Source organism: Podarcis gaigeae (genome assembly GCF_964106915.1).
Source record: "Podarcis gaigeae genome assembly, chromosome: 7".
Classification (NCBI taxonomy): domain Eukaryota; kingdom Metazoa; phylum Chordata; class Lepidosauria; order Squamata; family Lacertidae; genus Podarcis; species Podarcis gaigeae.
This window is the reverse complement of record NC_139683.1, coordinates 84,978,704-84,986,457: the sequence shown is the minus strand read 5'-3', so window position 1 is coordinate 84,986,457 and position 7,754 is coordinate 84,978,704. Positions and strand designations below refer to the sequence as shown.

The 7,754-nt window shown below is 49.9% G+C and overlaps 1 protein-coding gene across 5 annotated transcripts in view; it reads left to right on the top strand.

The window, feature by feature from the left end:
* The first annotated feature begins 2,167 nt into the window (after positions 1–2,167).
* ENOX1 (ecto-NOX disulfide-thiol exchanger 1) overlaps positions 2,168–7,754 on the top strand; it is a 276,927-nt gene continuing 271,340 nt past the window's right edge. For 2 of the 5 annotated variants that reach the window (XM_083748449.1, XM_083748444.1), the window contains exon 1: positions 2,253–2,504. The gene's annotated coding sequence lies outside the window, so the exon portion shown is untranslated. Of the gene's footprint in view, positions 2,505–7,754 lie in introns of all 5 variants that reach the window. The other 3 variants (XM_083748441.1, XM_083748450.1, XM_083748447.1) reach the window with 3 other exon arrangements.

Genomic DNA, 7,754 nt, shown 5'->3' with positions numbered 1-7,754 from the left:
GAAGGAGCCAGAAGAGGGGCAGGCAGATTCTTCTGCACTCATCGCCATCTCAGACCTTTCCCCCCCTTTCTCCCTGTGGGATCACACCGCCAGACTTCCAGGATCCCTCCCTCGGTGCCTCATCTATAATTTAAGACATGATTTACACTGTAGCTCAGCCAACAGAACCCAGAGCATCTTTTAGCTTGCTTAGTAGCTAATGAAGCCTCACTTTCTCTTTGTTGCTGTGGTTCTGCTCGGCTACATTGGCCACGGAGTGCCTGGCTTTTATGCAAAGACTAAGCAAAATGCCAAGAGTCTGTATTAAGGAAATACAAAGTAGGAAGACTCAAAACAATCTTGGAGACTAAGTGGTGTCAAAGAAAAGATCAGAGTCCTTCGTGCCCCTCACTCTTCTGCTTCCTGATCTATTAACATGAGAAGCAAAGCAGCACCCACATGTCATTCTCACAAGGTCTCTGCATCTGCTACTGAGTGAACAAGCCCAACCCCTCACTATTCTTACTATTGCTTTCCCAAACCTGGTCCTCTTTGTAGGATTGGGACTACTGCTTGAATGAGAAGTTTTTAATGTCTGATGCTGTATCGTTTTTAATATTCAGTTGGAAGCCGCCCAGAGTGGCTGGGGAAACCCAGCCAGATGGGTGGGGTATAATATTAATATTAATATTAATATTAATATTAATATTACTAATTTATTATTTGTACCCCGCCCATCTGGCTGGGTTTCCCCAGCCACTCTGGGCGGCTTCCAACAAAGATGAAAAATACACTAAGATGTCACACATTAAAAACTTCCCTGAACAGGGCTGCCTTCAGATGTCTTCTGAATGTCAGGTAGTTGTTTATCGTTTTGACATCTGATGGGAGGGCATTCCACAGGGCGGGCGCCACTACCGAGAAGGCCCTCTGTCTGGTTCCCTGTAACCTTACTTCTCGCAATGAGGGAACCACCAGAAGGCCCTCGGTGCTGGACCTCAGTGTCCGGGTAGAACGATGGAGGTGGAGATGCTCCTTCAGTTATACTGGACTGAGACCGTTTAGGGCTTCAAAGGTCAGCACCAACACTTTGAATTGTGCTCGGAAACGTACTGGGAGCCAATGTAGGTCTTTCAAGACTGGTGTTATATGGTCTCGGTGGCCGCTCCCAGTCACCAGTCTAGCTGCCGCGTTCTGGATTAGTTGTAGTTTCCGGGTCACCTTCAAAGGTAGCCCCACGTAGAGTGCATTGCAGTAGTCCAAGCGGGAGATAACCAGAGCATGCACCATTAAATTATTATTATTATTATTAATTATTATTATTACTATTATTATTATTATCCAAAACACTGGGAGGCAGGGCTGGATTAACCATTAGGCAAAATAAGCCCATGCTTAGGGCATCAAAGGAAGGGGGGCAACGTATAAATGTTCCATTGCCAGATCTACCATGGACCATACGGTGCAGATGAACAAAAATAAACATTATTTATACAAAAATAAACATTTTCCATCTTGCTGTAGGTTTCATTTAAAAATATATATATTTTATTTTATGGCTTGTGTTTTGAATTAGATATATAAGAGGGCGCCAAAATCTTGTAATTGGCCTCTAAATGTCTTAATCCGGCCCTGTTAGGAGGGTTCCAAAATTGGGGAGGGCTCCTTTACTAACTGAGATTGCAAGGGCGTGGGGTTCCACCTTTTGAAAGGACTATTGCTGGGGAGGGAACGGAGGAGCAACTCCCAAGGCAGCTTGTTACCCCAAGATTTTGCGTCCGCCTCACCTGCCCTCTGGGCAAACTGTAGGGCTGGAGATCAGCTTCCTGCAACCAGGCGACTGCCCGGCGGGGAGTTCTAGCCCAAACCATCTGGCCGCCTCCCGGGTACCGGAGCCCGGACGGGGAGCGCACGCCAGGGGGAGCCGCGCGCTCGTCTTGGGCGGCCTTTCCCCCATATCCCTTCCCCTCGGCGCCCCGTATGCTGTGTCTCTCTCTCGTTCCTCCTTAAATCCAAGCCCGTTTGCTCCCTTCTCCAGTTTTCCCTTCCACAAACGAGGCAGGGAGTTTTTCTCTGCGCCCCCGACGCATTTCCAGCCCGATGCCGAGCGGGGGATGCCCGCCTCCCGCAACCCAGGTGCGCGCCTCGACGGCTGCCCTTCCCGCGCCCCTCCTCTCCGCCTGAAAGTGCGCGGCGGCGGCGCGCAAGTCCCTCCCCGCCGCCCCGCCCCGGCTGCGCGGACTCGCCGGGGCTCCTTTGTGTGCGCTTGGCCGCCGCGCCGGAATTTCGCCCCGCTCCCTGGCAGACGGCAAGCCGGAGAAGGAGGGAGGGAGCGGGGCCGCCGCGGCTCCTCCTCCGGCTCCTTCGCCCAGCCTCCTGCTCCGCCGACCGCCTGCTTGCCCGCCCGGCCGCCCGCGCTGCCGCCGCCGCCTCCACGCGCGTCGCCGGAGCCTGGCGGGCGGCTGCTCGGCTCCTGGTCGCCGGATCCCGGAGGCGCCGCGCCCCGCGGGGGACCCTCCGCGCAGGTAAGGGCGAGGGGCGGCCGGGTGGGCGAGGGGCATCGTGCCGCGGCGGCGTCCCGCCTTGCCCGCTGGGGATGCTGCTGCTACCGGGCGGGCGGGTGACGGGGCGGGCGCCTTTGCGCGGGGACAGGCGGAGGCAGCGCGCCCGGCAGCCTCTCTGCGCCGGGAAGGCAGGCAGGCAGGCGGGCAGCAGGCCGGGCCGGGCAGCTCTCCGCGCGCCGGGGCGGGCCGACCCCGGACGGGAGCCTCTCCCTGGCTCTCCGCGTCCCTTGCGCGCCTGCCTGCGCCCGGGCGTCTTTTCCAAAAGTTTCTTCTCTCGCGCGCTCCGCTCCGAGCTTGGCGTGCGCCCCTGTGCGCGCAGCGGAGGCGTCCGAGGTGCCCGGCTCTTGCGCGCTAGGAGGCACAGTCCCGGGAAGGGCTCCTGCGCTGCGCAACCGGTGGCGCCGCCGGGCTGCTCGGTCGCTTGCCTTGGGTGGCGAGAGAGGGCGCCGCACCTGCCCCGCAGAAGCATGGGGCTCGGGTCCGGAGGAGGAGAGGTCCCGGCTCGGGGAGGAGAACCCGACGGGGGCATCTTCTCCCCCTCGAGCCCACGCTTCGCTTGCGGAAGGTTCTAGGTTCTGTTCTGTGCAGCTCAAGTTCGACAGTCCTTGGATGCGGGGCGAGGAAACATTATTGGAACTGTTGCCCATCAGAATAGACCATCCTGGGCTAGACGACCTGACCTGCTAGAAAACCGCTTGCTCAGTTTCTGTGTTCTCCGGGCTTCCAGAAAACAGTGTTTTAGGGCTGCAGCCAGTAACCCAGATGCCGAGGTGTGTTACATTGGATGATTGTCTAATCTGGAATAATGTAGGAACACGGAAAGAGAGAATCCGCAGGACACATAAGGAGGCACTTACTCCATTTCCCATTTCCCGAAAAGATGCGGGGGTGGGGTGGGGTGGATGGCAAATTTCTTGGCTTCAAGAAAGAACATCTGAATTTTGGGGCTGAAAGACTGGCACAATCTTCTGCTACTTGAGCTCTCTGACAAATTACTTACTGTTTTGTTTTTTTAAAAAAGGTTACGTATGTGCACCCCTGCACGTCATAGCTTTGTTTTGCTTTGTTTAGAAAATGCTTTGTTTAGAAAAGGCGTTATTTGTTTCCCCCTCTTAGATTAGATTGCAGCAATAAAAACCTAAAGTACTAAGTATTCATAACAGGAAAAAGCCTTTGAAATGGCAAGAAAAGTGCCTGGCAGGCAGCTTCAGAAATTATAGGTTTCGTTGGAGTGGAGCTCTTTCTGAAACTTGGGAGGTGAGCAGGCTGGGTTACACTTTCTTTGGATGCACTGAGAGGGCTCTAAGCTCCCTAGTAGAGCACCTGCCTTGCATGTAAAGGGCCCTGTGAATCCGTATCGTGGCTGATTAAATGATGATGAGATAGCTGGGTTAAAAAGAAATCTCTACCGGAGACCAGATAACACTTTCCTTTTGAAAGTTGACAATATTGGGCAATGGACCAGCTGTCTGGCCGTGTGGTGGGCTTCTTATGTTGTTTAACCCTAACGTGTAGTCTTCTCCTCTAAAGAAGACCCTATGAGACTCTAAAGTCCCATTGAAGCTGGTGCATCTAACGTCCTGGTCCTAAAGCAACTGTTGCCAAATAAATGCTTAAAGCTGGCAGACTTGTGCAAGATTCTAAATAATAATGTTATTCTGCCCTTGCAGAATAAAGAAGAGCTGGCCAACCATATCCTTATGGGCAACATGTTAGCAGGACATAAAGAGAACCATGCTCCCCTGCTGTTATTTCCCAACAACTGGTGTTCGGAGGCATGTTGCCTCTGATCCTGCGGGTGGAACATAGACATCATAACCATGGATTAGTAGCCCCTCGTGTACTTTTTCATCATGAATTTGCCCTGTACTTTGTCGGTGGCCATCCTCACAACATGTGACAATGCATTCCCCAAGTAGGTGTTGTGTGGGCAGCTTTTCTCTTGTCTGTCCTGAATGTCCAACCTTTTAGCTTTACTGCTTATATTGTATGAGAGAGAAAGGGAGAGGAAAGCACTTTCTAGCTGCTGCTTCGGCTCCTCCCCTCCCCTTTCTTGTCTTTTTGCTAAACCCCAAACCCCTAAACATTGCAAGCTTTCCTCGAAGGGCAGTTCTTTACCATGTAGATTGTACTTTTCCTCCTCTGCTGGACAACATTTTGCATCTTTTGAGGATCAGTGTTCTAAGGAACTCAGATTTAGGTAGAATGCTTTAACCAGCTATAAGCTCAAGAAAATCTCTGCTTGGCATTGTTATCATTTTCTGTGTGTTATTTGCCATCATGTGGGTAAAACTCTACACTGCTGATCAGGAGCGGGCAGGTGTCCCATTTTGCCACTTGAAGTGACATGGGAAAGTGCCCCCACCACTGGTGGGGAAGTGGCGCTGGCATCAGTGCACCAATTTCCAGTGAGCTCTCGCACACGGCTCCCAAAATTGCTGCTGATGTTGGCACCATTTCTCCAGTGGTGGTGGGGCAGTAGGGAAAGGTGAGTGACCCTCAGGGTCTTTTGGGGCAGGCCTTGGCAAATTTTGGCACCCCCCCCCAGTGATGGCCAAACTTGGCCCTCCAGCTGTTTTTGGACTACAACTCCCACCATCCCTAGCTAACAGGACCATTGGTCAGGGATGATGGGAACTGTAGTCCCAAAACAACTGGAGGACTGAGTTTGGCCATCACTGTCCCAAGTGCTCGCAGCACTGCTTCCAACCACTGAAGGTTAGAGCAGTATTATCTTCATTGCCTCATTGCAGATCTGTAGGGAGGAGTACTCACCTAGTGAATTTGTGGTGAAGCTGAGATATTAACTTACTGGCTCTGATTCACACACTCTCGACTTCACCCATCAAGTTTTGAACCCATTGTAGATTGTATCACTGCCTTGTTTGATATAATTATTTGGTCAGTTGTGGTTGGGAATGTTGACCAATCTAAATGGCATATTCTGTGGATGCTGTTTCACATCCTGTGTTGACCACTGTCTTGATGCTGGCTGAATTGCTTATCTTATTTGATGCCTACTGAACGTGAAACTGTTGAGAGTGCTCAAAACTAAACACAGCAACTCCCATTTTCAACAGGCTTGTATTTCTTACTTGTATCATGCATTCATTTATATGTAGCATAGTGTGTTTATAAGGAATAATAGAAAGCAATAAAAGGTTTGTGCCATGCAAGGGAAAGAAGAATGCCGTTTCCTTGGACAAGTTAGGAAAAGAGATATATTGGCTCTTTAAAAATGTATTGCTGTTGGTTTCAGTGGCCTTACTTCCAGATATTTCTGAGCTTCCCGGTTACATTTCCAGCTCCAGGGAATTATCAAAATCTTATTTAGCTTACGATTTTAATAATGTTGCCCCATCTTTCCTCACCCGCCTCCTCCAGTGACCCTGTGTTGAGTTTTAGAAAGAATCATTGCCAGGCAAGCTGGGCGATAGGTCACAGGATGAGGTAATAGTATCTTGTTTCTTAGTAACCACCCACTGAGCTCAGAAAGCAGAACAATGCAAGGTGAAGCCCACTCTCCTCCTGGCCGAGTCTGAGATTTCCAAAGTCAAAGCTCATCCTCACTGGACTGAACAAAATTGGCTGAAGCAAAATGATGTAGGGAACTTAGTGCCACAATTAAACAGCGAAAACTTCAGCTCGTTAAAGCTCAGTCCATAATCAAAGTGTCAAATTCAAAGCTTGAAACGTAAACATATGCAGAGTTTTATGTTTTTCTCCAGCCCTGCACATGGAAACAGAATTAACACTGTGCGTACGCATGGGAGATTCATGTATTATAATAACATTCGTATTTAAAAACAAACTGAAGTATCAGCTCAGTAGAAGGAATTTATTTACTACCTGCGGAAGTGAAGTATATGTGCATTGGAAATTCATAACATGCATTCTGTTCCTGTTACCAGGTGCCGGTTTATTTACAACGGTGTTGTGTTCTGCTTTCTTTTCGGTATACCCCTCCGGCACCCTCTCTGTTAGCTCCTGTCACAAACTCTGTGTGTCCCTGTTTTCCTTTCCCTCCATTGTCATTGTCCCATACAGAACAACAAAATTGAAAAAATAAATAAATCTACCTAAGACATTCAAAACCAACAAGCCTGTTATCCCAGCTATCCCAACCTGGTTAGCCCCCTAAAAACTCTGATACCCCATTTTTAAAATACAATATATTCCCATAGAGACTCCTTTGTTGTTGTTTAGTCGTTTAGTCGTGTCCGACTCTTTGTGACCCCATGGACCAGAGCACACCAGGCACTTCTGTCTTCCACTGCCTCCTGCAGTTTGGTCAGACTCATGTTTGTAGCTTCGAGAACAGTGTCCAACCATCTCTTCCTCTGTCGTCCTCTTCTCCTTGTGCCCTCCATCTTTCCCAACATCAGGGTCTTTTCCAGGGAGTCTTCTCATGAGGTGGCCAAAGTTTTGGAGCCTCAGCTTCACGATCTGTCCTTCCACTTACACTGCGTTTAAAACCAAAATCGCATTTGGATAGAAACTGTTTCTCAGGCGGCTAGTCCTCGTCTTTATAACCCTGGACCTTCTTCCAGAAGGCAGAAGCTGAAAGAGAACTATGAGCCCACCTTGCTGGCCATGGATCCAGCCTTACCAAGGGGCTGGTTGGAGCAGGGTTCAGCAACCTTTTTCAGCCGTGGGCTGGTCCACCGTCCCTCAGACCATGTGGTCAGCCAGACTATATTTTATGGGGGAAAAGAACAAATTCCTATGCCCCACAAATAACCCAGAGATGCATTTTAAATAAAAGCACACATTCTACTCATGTAAAAACACGCTGATTCCCAGACCGTCCGTGGGCCAGATTGAGAAGGCGATTGGGCCGCATCTGGCCCCCGGGCCTTAGGTTACCTATCCCTGGGTTGGAACGAGGGAGGCATTTGGGGTCGCATCCGGTTCCCCCCACTTTAAATGTTAAGGTCTGGTTTGGCTCCTGCTTTAGTCGGTACTAAAACTCCAACAGGAGGAGACTTTGATCCTGAACCATGCAGTCATTTGATATAAATCATCTGTTTTCATTCTTTTATGTCTGAGGCTTGAGATACTAACCAGAAAAATGTTTCTTGGCACTGGGCTGTAGGTTAACTTCACATGCATTTAATGTGCATTGCTATTGATCATGAAGAACAAAGGCAGGCATTTCATACTATGTCCTGTCAATCAAGCCCAGCAGCTGAGTTTTCTGGTTGCCAATTT